Consider the following 12,265-nt stretch of genomic DNA (forward strand, 5'->3'; position numbering starts at 1 on the left):
GTTTCTTTCTGGGTTGATTCTATCTCATTTTTATAAGGTCATAAATCAAGGCTAGTGAGAGAGAAAATATATTTGGGCTTTTGAATACAAAATGAGTGAGAAAAAAAGCTGTCATTTAAAGCAAATTCCTCCCCCACTACCACCTCCTTTTTCTTCCCAAGTGCAAGCTCCCTGCTGTACAAATCAAAAGTATGCACCGAGATGGTGCCTAAATCTTTTATGAAATGGGCCCTTCACTTGCACTTCAATAGAGCTTGCTGTGCATTAAAATTTCTTTTAATGGCAGAAGGAAATAATTCTGCAGTTATGGCTCTCTACTCCCTGCTGCACACGATATTTGGGCTGAATATGGGACTTATGGAAGGGTACAAGAATTTGTGTTAGTGTCCTTTATGCTATGTTCTTATGGGCCACAAGACCTGAAGGTCCCTATGGTCCTGTAAGGGTAGAAAACATGTACCTCTTGAGGTCCATGAGACCCCTATATGTATTCCACACATAGCTCCTATGCCTACCATCTGTAACATCACTCATCCTGCAGCAGGCACATAATAGTGTGGGTAGAGTGAAGCAACCCAAATCACTAGCCATGGTGGGAAGTAAGCCAGCATGGTTGGCCAAGGTCAGCATTGCTGGGCCCAAGGACCCAGCTGTGTGCCCGCACTCTCCCAACGAGTGAGTGGAAGTGCCCCTGGGAAGACATGACTGTCCTCCTCGGATGAACACCTCCTGGAGTTTCCTCAGCCCTATAGCGTACCCCTCTCATGGCTCTAGGAAATGGGGGAAATTTGATGTGATGTTGCTTATGGACGTGCACCAATTTGTCTAGCCACAGATGAGCGGATTCCCTGACATTGGGCATGTTCCTTCCTCAGCCCTTTTCCTTCTCCCCAGCTATTTGCCACCTGCACAAGAGCCCCCCACTAACCACAAGGCAGAGGATATACAAGTACTACCTTGTTTCCCCAAATCTTGCACAATATCCTCTATACCATAGGAGGCATCTCTGCAGCTCCTCACCGTCGTGCAGATGTCTGAGCACTGAAAGAATTGCTTCATTCTTTCCTTAAGTTGTTGACTTTCATACAGCCCAGGCAAGACTAGCTCAGATCAATGCAGCTCACAAGGGTGCGTGCTTGCAAACGCATTTAGCACCAGCCTTCAAAGCAACCCCCTCAAGCCCAAAAACAACAAAAAAGGAGGCTTCAAAGGATCTGTCTACCCCCTCCACAACATAATGTCCCAGGCTCACTGCAAACAGTAGTAACAGAAAAATCTGCCCTAACAAGGTTCAAGGAAGACATTGAAGTAAACTCAGCTGGATTCCCTAGGAAGAACAGACTCTTTCACCATGGAAGAGAGATTTTTTCTAAATGGTAGGTATGTTTGATAATACAGAAGCTGCAGTACCATCATCCAAATATTTGTTTTTATCCCTGTGCAGGCAAGCCTGGCTCTGTTCAACAGTCAAATCCTGCTTTACTGTACACTTCCAGCGTGGAATCCTTCCTTACACATTTTTCAGTTTTATAAATACCTGTTCTACCTCAAATAAACCCTTCCCTGTACTGTTTAGGTATAAACTTCAATTACAAACTCATGGGTAGAGCAGGGAAAAGCCCTCATTTCCTTATACTGTAACTCAGTGTATTTCAGTGTCTCAGTTGTTGCTTTGTTTTTACCTGGCATCACATATGAGATATAAATTGTGCTTAGAATAATTTTTCATCATTGCTTCTTGTAGGTATCTGCCAGTGAGTTTATTAAACCTGAAAAAGTAATACCAGTGCTTTTTGTCTGAACCAGAAGTCATTGAATCTAATCAGTTTTCTAAATACAAGTTTAAGGAAAGAGAACTAAATGTACAACCGATGATAAAAATTGTTCAATGTCATGTTCTAGTATGTTACATTTCTTCCCATGCTGCCTTGGTACACACTGTATCCTATTTTATTTCATCCTGTTTCTCTGGGTTCAGAAGCAATTTCTGTAGTGTATCAGTACTGGCTGTTCTTGTGAAAACTTTTACATTAGTACACAGCTAAGATCAGAGTTCATTCATGCTTTCTAGGTGCTCCTGAAATGAATTATTTGTTCTGCTACTGATAATTTCAGGAGGTTTGTAATGAGAGAAAAGATATTTTCTCTCTTCCTCTGTCCACAATTATTTGGAATATAAAAATGAGACACAAGAAAGGCCTTTAGGAGTGGCACTGAATATCTCGTTTTACCATTTGTTTTTAATCTTGCCTATCTAGTTCCTGCCAAATCCCTGAAATCTCATTTTCTTCTCCAGAAAATAATGAAGAACCTCCACATGATTTTTGGAAGCTTCATGCCACAATCATTCTCATTTTCTCATGCTAATTTACTACAAACTCTGACCGCACAGCTGAGTAGTGACTACCATACAGGCAGACAGATAGATGGATGGCTCACCCACATATCTTTTGCTTTCCATATCTACCACATTAAGGTCTCACTACCTGGGGTGTGTTCTTCTATAATCTTGTTCAGTAAAGCACCTTTCTGTTCCAACTTCAAAAGACAACAAAATGTATCTTTTAATCTGCAGTGACTGGCAGATAGCCATTACCAAGTATCTTACTTTCTTTGAGTGTAGTTCATCAATGCCATTCTCTTTGTCGTTAGAAGACTTGAGTTTGTAGTGTGGCATGTTGCTTTTTTTCCCCCTGAAATCACATTCCATTGTCTCTGCAATCATTGTCTATTCTCATCTTCACATAATTGCTGCTTTATTAAGCAAAGTATTTAGAAAGTTCCTCCCAAAACCTTTACACTGAACACTTTTCAAAAATTAAATGCTAACAGAACAATTTCTCTCCCACCACTAGAGGAATGCTAAGTAGCCGGGCTGTTTTTTGTTTTTGTTTTTGTTTTTTTGGTTTGTTTTTTCTTTTTTTCCATTTTTTTAATCTTCTCCCCTGAAACTGTATGACATAGTTAGACACTAAACTGATGTGGGTGGCATAAGAATAAGAATGGAATAAAGAAATATTAGAACAGCACAAAACAGGATAGTACAGGATACATTTCCTGTCCTGAGAGGGTAGACAAGAAGTTGTGTGGGAAGGCCAAGTGAAAGAGGAAGAGAAGAAACAGAACAGAATTTGGGGGGTTTATCTGGGACGTGGTCTTACAAATACCTGCTGCTGGGGCTCTACTCTGCAGACCAGGCTGCATAGTTTCACATGGAACAGAATTATGTTAGAAGGAGATAACAACAGAGTCAAGCTGATACTGATGCTGTGTCGAGTAAACCACAGGAGAAGGTTCACATATTCAAAATTATTGTTTCACCTCACTTAGGGAACTGAATATTGCAGCACTGGTATTCACAGACTTATGCTGATGCTCTGCCTGCTCAGTTTTAATTACAGGCAGATATGGCAGGAACATGCACAGAAATGAAATCTTGGTCGCAGGGGTGCTTGAGAGCAGCTGTTCCAGCAGCAATCACCAGCAAGGCACACCACCACTAGGAGGATGACACGTTTCCAAAGAAGCCGGAGCCAAGAATGCGGTGAGGTGCCTTGCAATGGGAAGATGGGCACAGGGGAACCTTTCCTCACACTACTAATTCTTGGTGGACAAACACCACACACTGAAGAAGGTTTTTGATAGAGAGATGAAGCAGCTGAAATCGGAAGGTCCACAGAGCCAAGCCACGGGGCTAAGGCTGGCAGGGACTAACCTCAGCATCAACTCTTGGCGCGTGTGCTGCCATGTACTGACTTGCACAAAGGCTTGCTCATTCTGTATGCAGAGCTTTTACTGTCTCCCTCTGCATATTACCCAGTAGACAGCCATCATGTCATCTATTATTTACTACAGCTTTTGACAAATTGAATCCTGGCAAACACGGGTGCAATTCTTCTGAAAAAGTAGAACTTTGTCCATTGAGAGAACGGCCCCTGACATCTCTGCGGCATCCTGCAGGCTCTGCTGGAGGGGTAGGCAGAGGGAGAGCCACAGCTTCGCAGGGCAGCTTACCACATCAGGATGAGTTCAGATAATGCCTAAAGGAACATTACTCTGTTAAGACCACGAATATACATTTTACAGATGTACTGCAGCGTACATTCAGTAAACAACATGGTGGTATTTCTTTCATAGGTGAACAGCACTACCATCAAAAAACAACTCTTTCCAACATGGTGTAGAAGTTGGAAATAAATAACCCTTCTCACCTCAAGCATTTGACATACTGTCAATCTCGAGCAGGCATTGTTATCCGCAGTGCTGTATTTTTAAAGCAATTTTTCAAAAGCACATTGCCAGCACACTGTCAGTGTTCACAGTTCATTGAATCACAGAACCATGGAGGCTGGAAGGGGCCTCAGGAGACACCTAGACAGCCTCCTGCTGAAGTTTCTCGTGGTTTTGCCCAGTCAAGTCCTGAAAACTTTCAGTGGCACAGATTCCACAGCTTCTCTAGGCAACTCTTCAGCTATAACTGTTTTCAGTTTTCCTCTTTTAAAAAAAAAAAAAAAAAAAAAAGGCCTCAAATCTTTCACATTCTAGGCAACACAAAACATTTTTCTCCTGATTTACTGAAATGGTTTCAATACATCTGACAAGTGACAACCAGTCAGGAGGAAATTCCAGCAGCAGTTATATAAATGCCTGAAAATAGGTGTGTTTAGAGAGGGAATGTTGATGCTGAGCCATGGCTGTGTTGCTACAGGTATTGCTAGACTTAAGAGATAGCACAACATTAATAACCCTCATCTGAACAACCCCAGATCAGTTCTAGTTGGATATCATGTACGTTTACATATCTCATGTCAAAGAAAAGAGAGATTCAATTACACCTACATCCACCATTTTCAATTTTAAGCCAATTTACCCATAGTGGTTGCAACTAATCAAAATGCTACATCCAAAAAACTTTGCACAAGATATATTTTTCATATCAGGCAGAGCAATCCCTTCCTCCTGTTGTGAAGGAACAGATCGTTCAAGACGGGAGTCTGGGCTGCGTTAAAGGCAGCTAAAATTACAGCCAGTTCCCAAAATAGATGTCAAAAACCCAGCAGGCTCTTCTTCCCTCCATGGCTGCCCACACTGTGGGAACTGTTCCATCAGTGTTATACTCCTTAGACAGCTCTTCTCCCACCTCCCCAGGCCCAAAAAGGAGATCTTGCCTTCTGCCCCCATGATTAGCCCTACCCACACATGCCCTGCTCCCCCATACTGGCCAGGTTTAGCTTTAGAATTAAGCCCTGGAGAGTGTCCAAAAAATCAGGTGGTTTATTTGCATAGTAATAAGGAATAACACTGATATGTGTCTGCTTTTTTATTTCCAGACCACACACACTGAGGAGAAACTCAACCCTATGCAGAGAAGCAGATTTTGAGCCACCATTGTGTGAGCAAGGAGGTAATGGATCACAGCTCCCACGTTCAGCAGATGGCAGGCGAAAAGCCCATGCACTCACCCAGGCTGGTGACAAACAGGGAAGCTTTCCTCATCCTTCAGTGGGCACAATTTGTGTCGGCACAGGCCTCCACAAAGCCATTACTTCCACCCACTTGCAGTAGTTCAGCAGGGCTCAAGTCATGCCTCATGTACACAGAATTATCTAGGCTGGAAAAGACCTTCAACATCGAGTCCAACCACCAAACTGAGCTACCGAGTCCCATCACTAAACCATGTCGCTTAGTGCCACGTCCACACATCTCAAATACCTCCAGGGATGGGGACTCCACCATTTCACTGGGCAGCCTGTTCCAATGTTATCCACCATCTTCATGAAGAAATTCTTCCTAATGTCAAATCTAAACCTCCCCTGGCACAACCTGAGACCTTGCATCCTATCACTTATCACCTGAGAAAAGAGACCAACATCTTCCTCGCTGCAAGTAACAGACTTTTCCTGGGTAACTGGGACCTTATTGCCTCTAGAGATATTTTGCAGCACTAAAATTCTCAGCAGCACTAAACATCTCTGAGGTGAAACAACATCCAGGCTACTGCAAGCTAGGCCCCCCACTGGGGTCTCTTGAGTTATAATGCCATGCCTGCTCTCAAGTGGTCACCCAGCTAGCAAAAATAGCTTTAGATGAGCTTGGCGAGAAGGCAGAACTTGCAAGAGGGCTTTCTCCTTTTGCAAGTCCTGCAGATGCTGGAAGCCCTGCTAGTTTGTCTGCAGCAGCAGCTTGCTGCCAGAGGAACTGCCCATTTCCTGTCCTGCTGGAAGAAAGTCCCTCTCTCTCCCCGGTTCTTTTCAGGATGTTTTGAGAGCGTCAATCCTGAAGCTACCCTCACACAGGCTTCCTCTCCCAGCTCTCTCCAAAACCACAGTAATGAAGCAATCAGGACCTTTCAGCAATCAGTGCTTTGGTATAATCCTTCCTTTGTGACAGTCAGTGGGAAATAAATCACTGGCTAGAGCTTGCTACAAATACACAACAGAGGCATGTATAACATCCCCCCCCCCACCCAAAAAAAAAAAAAAAAAAAGGCATGAAAGACGGACTAATCAGGGATTCTACAGCTATCAGAGGAAGGTATTTTTTATGGCAGAGAAAATACCTTATTTTCCTGAGTATTTCCCATCAATTTTACTTTACCTTCATGGAAATGTAAACATGGAATCTGGAACCCAAGGGATCTATAGAGGCTCTGTGAATTTTCAGCATTAGTGAACAGAGAATTAAACAAATTTTGAAGTAAAACACAAGCTTTCTGGTGTCCAGTGTATATGTCCTTACATGAGGGCTAGGCAAGATGAGGGAGAGAGACACATGGCCTGGAGAAAGGTTGTATGAAATTTCATCTTTTGACATAATCTAAATGGGGAAGCTGGAATCAAAATTAGAACAGCAAAACAGCAGTGTTAAAGCACTGATTGGGAGCAAGAGGTTTGGATTCTTATGCTCCAAATATTTTTGCTGATGAATGAATGCATTCCATCATTTGTTTTAACTCTCTCCGTCACCTCTTAGGAGAAGAAGCCTCCACAGATGCTGAATCAAACCACACAAATGGTCTGGATCAGCGTTTAGGAAAATACAGATCAGGTTTTTGTGATGTTTGAAGATGAGCACTAGCAATTCCTTCCTAGCTGTTACAGGCACCTACTGGAGCCTACCACACAGATATTCACCTTTAAATTCCAGTTCAGTGGGCCAGAAATCTAACAGCAGAGTGCTCTGTCCAAAGTACGTTGTCTATTGCTGTACATTTGTGGAGCATGCATTGATTTCAAAAAGGTTATAAATGTATTTTTATTCCAACTTTTAACCGCTGCACTCTACACTTGATCTCATCACTTCCCTAGAAGAGCTGATGAGAGCGACAGCTCATTATTATTTTTTTATCATCCTTTTAGTGACGATAGCATTAGAATTCATCACCTTGAGAAGACACAGGGCTATTCAAGTTGCAGGAACTTTATGTTTAAAGTTATAATTTTGCTTTGAAGCCCCACGTCCTGAGACTTCAAAAAGAATTTTCTTCTGCAGTAAGGAAAGGATGGAGGAAGAAAAATAGACAGCTGTAATGATGCAAGTTGAGGTATCTGATCTCACAGAATAAGAATACCTTGGAATCTGTACCTGAATTTATCTTAGTATTTTCTGAAACCAGAACGTGTACCCCCAAAGACATAGTAACTGCAATTTGCAAATGACTCCTGAGTCTTAGATCACTGACCATACTTCCTCAAACTTTTGTTGTCACTATACCTTGTTGCACACCTTGCATTAGAGAAAAGCCAATTGAGATATTACGAAAGAATTTGATAAGCCTTTCTGTGCCCAGGGCTCTCTGCTCTGATTCCCATTGGCTGACTAATGCACAAGCAGGACAATATGAACCCAGTCTTCAATTAGCCAAGTTAATTAGTTCCAGTAAAATAGAACCCAAACCTTTTCACCACTGCAGAAAAAAAAAAAAAAAAAAAAAAGAGAGAGAGAAAAGGTAAATTTGCTTACCACTGTTTGTTCCCCCAGTTAAAACTGAGCTCATCTCTTGGTACTTGCACACCTGATAGCCTGCCAACATTCACAAACCCAAGGAAGTTAACAGAATCAAGGAATTGGGAAACCCATGGGCATAAAATAGGCAGTAAACATCAAAAGGGATGATCTCCTTTACATCTAAAGCACGTATATGTCCCATAGCTCACCTATTAGCTCTTTGATTCTAATTCCTTTGGATGTAGAATGTATTGTTCTGATAATATTTTTACCAAAACCAAGCCTTTCCTTTATTTTTTTTTCCTACATCAAAGTAGACTGAAAGTTCTTAAAAATTTAATGTCATAAGTATAGTTTTCATTAATTTCTTAGTGGTCAACTGAAAAAAAGAAAAAAAGCATAGAACATCTGGATTCTGGGAGCTGTCTTATCTCCAGTAATGTGTGTGTGATACTGACTGTTTTACATCAACCTTTCCCCAAGATAACTTTCACCTTCCAACCAAAAAATAAAATAAAAACTAAAAACACTGACAGCAACAAAAAACAGCAATAACAACAACAACAAAAAAACACAGGTGGATGGGCCCATGACAATCCCAAGACCTACTCACATCCCAAAGACCCTGAGCTGTGCCTGGGCAGAGCAGCAGCAGACATAGCAAAGGCTCGTGCATGCAGGGGGATGCAGCAAAGGCAGCCGGTATCGGACCATGGAAGAGGAGCAGTGGGGAAGAAGCCTGGGAGATGCATTGTGCAGGCTAGACCAGGCCATACAGGTGGGTGAGTGGACACAGACAGGAGGCATCTGGCAGAATATTGCCTGGTGGGTTGGAGATACTGATGATGCCTCCAGAAATGCTGGGGAAGGGAAGTTCCCAGAACATCCAAGCTGGCCCCCAACAGCCCCACAGCCTTTGTGCTCTGTGCTGCATCCCGGTGAGGTCATTCCCCCTTCCTCCCGGCTTTGTGGTGAAATGACGTCTTTGGCTCCAGACCAGACAAGGGCAGAGCAGGTCGAGTGATCACTTCCTTCCCAAGGCAGGTCATGTCTCTGCCATGCAGCGAAGGACTGGGGCTATCTTAAGACTTCTCAAGGCCACCAGATGGTGGCACAGAGATGATGAAGGACCAACAGGCCCTGACAGTGGAGAAACCGCTATGTTTCTGCTAAGTGGTTTAGGATATTTTTATGTCCAGCTCACAACCCGGCAAAAAAACGGAAGAGGCATGTTCAGCAGGGAAACGCTGCCCATTGGTCAGGGGCATGGGCTGTCCCTGTGGGCTGAAGGAGCAGGAGGCACAGCTCTCCAACACAAGCAGGAAGCAATGTCTCCTCCAGTTCCCCTGTTTTCTCTCCAAATATTCATTTAGAAATCTCATTCTTAACACATCCGCTTCACGCTTGAGGAAGAAGCCTTTATGAGAGGAGAAATGACAGCACAGAGATCTGGGAGATGTGGGGGTTAGTCCAGCAGAAATGGGTTGGTGATTTCAGGCCAACTTTATCCTCAGCTTGAGGAAACCTGCTGCTTGTATTGAGCATAAAAGCAGTATCATTCAGCCCCTCTTGGCTAGATCTGCACGTATATCCATGTTTTGGCCTTGGTCAGAATGCAGAGCAGCAGTGCAGCCCTGCACTCATCCTCACATAGTGCATTTCAGTGGTGTTTGGGGAAGGGTTTTGGTTGGCATAGAGGAGGTTGCTTTCAGAGGAAACAACCAGATGCTGTGAGCCAGGAATGCAGAGAGAAAGTGTGCTTTAAGGCTTGCAAAGGCACATAATTCAGAGTAAAACAAGCAAAAAGGAGGAGGGATTAGCGACACAAAGTAGGACCTGTTGCATCCTGTAAACACTGCTGCTAAGGCACTTAGGGAAAAGTCTGAAACCATGAAATAAAAACACAACTGCTGGAGGCAAAACAAGCCCTGACAATACATTTGGTATATCAGAGAAGCGTGCTTGAGAATTCATGATATGACAGACAAGGGAAATAAGGATAAACAATAATTAGCTAATGTGTTATCAGAGAATGCGATGCTGCTTGCATCCAGAAACATTTTAATCAATCTCTCTTATATTACACATTTATAAAGCTTTTAAAATGCTTAGCAGTTCATTGATGGAAAAATAAATAAATAAATAAACATTCTTTTGTAACTATAAATCACAAGGTGTGTCAGTGGCACTGCAACCTCGTAAACCAAACCTTGACTGCTAAATGATGGGATCCCAGCTGATCTGACGCACCATTTAATTTGCCTGGTGGAAACCTCTCATTTGTCTTGCTCCCAAGTTACTTGGAGGAGACTACTGATAACTCTAGCTAAATACCAGACAAAAATGCACCTCCAAGAGGTCCTTAAAATAGGATGCCCATGGAGAAGCTTCTCCTTCTGCATATGCTGTGCCTGATTCTTGCCTGGATGAAACTGTCACCCGAGCAAGGTGATGCTCCCAAGCAGCGATGCGCGGTGTACGCTTAGCATTGGGAGCTGCAGGCAGGTACGGGTGGTGATTTTCAGGGCTGAGCAGGGCTGTGTGCAGTAAAGTGCAAACATCGCAGGTCTGGGCAGCACCAAGAAGGCACAAAAATCCTACCTGGAACAAAAGCTGGGCTAAATCCAGCTGAATTTCAAGCAGACATGACACCATGCTAACACACCTGACAAACTGTAGCAAACCGATCCAAGCTGAGACAGGACATTTTATGGAGCTGATGTTTTCCTTATTTTCCTTTTTTTTTTTTTTTTTTTATTTCTGTGAGAATTCACAGAGTTTCCAAATCTCTTTAAATGTAGATTTCCAATACTTGCAAACTGCATTATGCCATGTAACAATACAGCACGAAGCCGATTCTCCAGCATGTTGTTACGTGAAAACCCTACGGCACTGTAGGAGAAAAGCAGTAATCAATAAAATACTACTGCATGTGGTGCTCAAAACAAAAGGCCGTATTCTTCCGAGGGCAGTTTCAAGAATAGGCATCTTCCGTGAGCATGCTGGTACTCAGACCTTATTATATAAAAGCACTACTGGATTAATTAGTTAATGTCTGCTAAGCCTTTTGAAGAAATATGGTATTGTATATATCAGTGCCAGCTGTTATTTATTTGAGAGGTAGCAGGGGATATTCTGCATCTAACTGTGACAATCCCCTTTGGCTTCAGCCATGAGATCTGAATAAAGAGGTGCAAGATCAGGACAGAATCCAGCCTTTAATTTTTAAAAACATTGCCTTTACCATCTACCACCTTCTCCAGACTTTAAATTCTACCCCACTACAGATAAAATAAACTATTCTTACACAAATGAGAGGTATGTTACACCCACAGAAATCAGCTCTCCCTTGCTTACAATTTCCTCACAAGTCATAAACCAACACACCGTGCCTGGAGAGGGAAGAAAGCTCAGGCAGCTCTGAGAAACGCAGAGCATAAAAACAACAGAAGTACTTTGTAGTAGAGGCATGGACAACCAGGGAGCTATTACACCATGAAAGCAGGATAACCAGCTATCCCAGCTCTTAACAGTACTTCACAAAATTCAGAGTTAGACACATCTGTGCCAATGTCAAAAAAACAAGACAGATAAACACCCTAAAATGCAACGCACACAGTCTCATAAGTGTACTTGAGAGGATTGTGTTGAGGCAGGAAAATACTGTCTAGAAAGCTATCAATAAATTAAACCCTCCTTGAGAGAGAACGTTAGATATCACCTCTGGTCCTCCTTAGTATTTATGCCCTCCTTTAAGTTGGTTTTCACAGGTTTCTTAGACAAAAACTTGAGTATAAAACTCTCTCCAGTATATCCAAACAGCAGGATGCCTGAAGTCCAAAAGAGGTAATACATCCCTAGAGGGATTGATTTTGTCCCCCAGAAAGGTGTTGTAGGGATGGGAACAGATTCCTCCCAATGGCAAACACAGTTTCCCCTGCAGCAATCCTGGGGCATACAATTCTGCCCCTACCCTGCAGAGAGGCTTTGCAATTCATCTGAAGAGAGCACCTCCTAAGCCATCTTTTTAGCACGTGCAGACAACGTTCAGAAAGCTCAGCCCTCTGACATTTCTGTGTGGCATGCATCTGTGAGTAAACTCAGTATGGACCTCAGCTCTTCTGAGGTGACAAAAATACCACAATTATAGCGAATATCTTGAAGGTTATGTCAACAGTTTACTGCTTAAAGCTTGCCTGTGTTTAAAATATGTGTACTTAAATTAAGAAAATTAATTAGGATAGGTTGCAAGTTTTAAATTCTATTCCCCGATAACACCAAGAAAGGACAATCTGATATTGGAGAAAGAAGAATTTAT

The sequence above is a fragment of the Cygnus olor genome, chromosome 2, assembly GCF_009769625.2.
Source record: "Cygnus olor isolate bCygOlo1 chromosome 2, bCygOlo1.pri.v2, whole genome shotgun sequence".
NCBI classification, from domain to species: Eukaryota; Metazoa; Chordata; class Aves; order Anseriformes; family Anatidae; genus Cygnus; species Cygnus olor.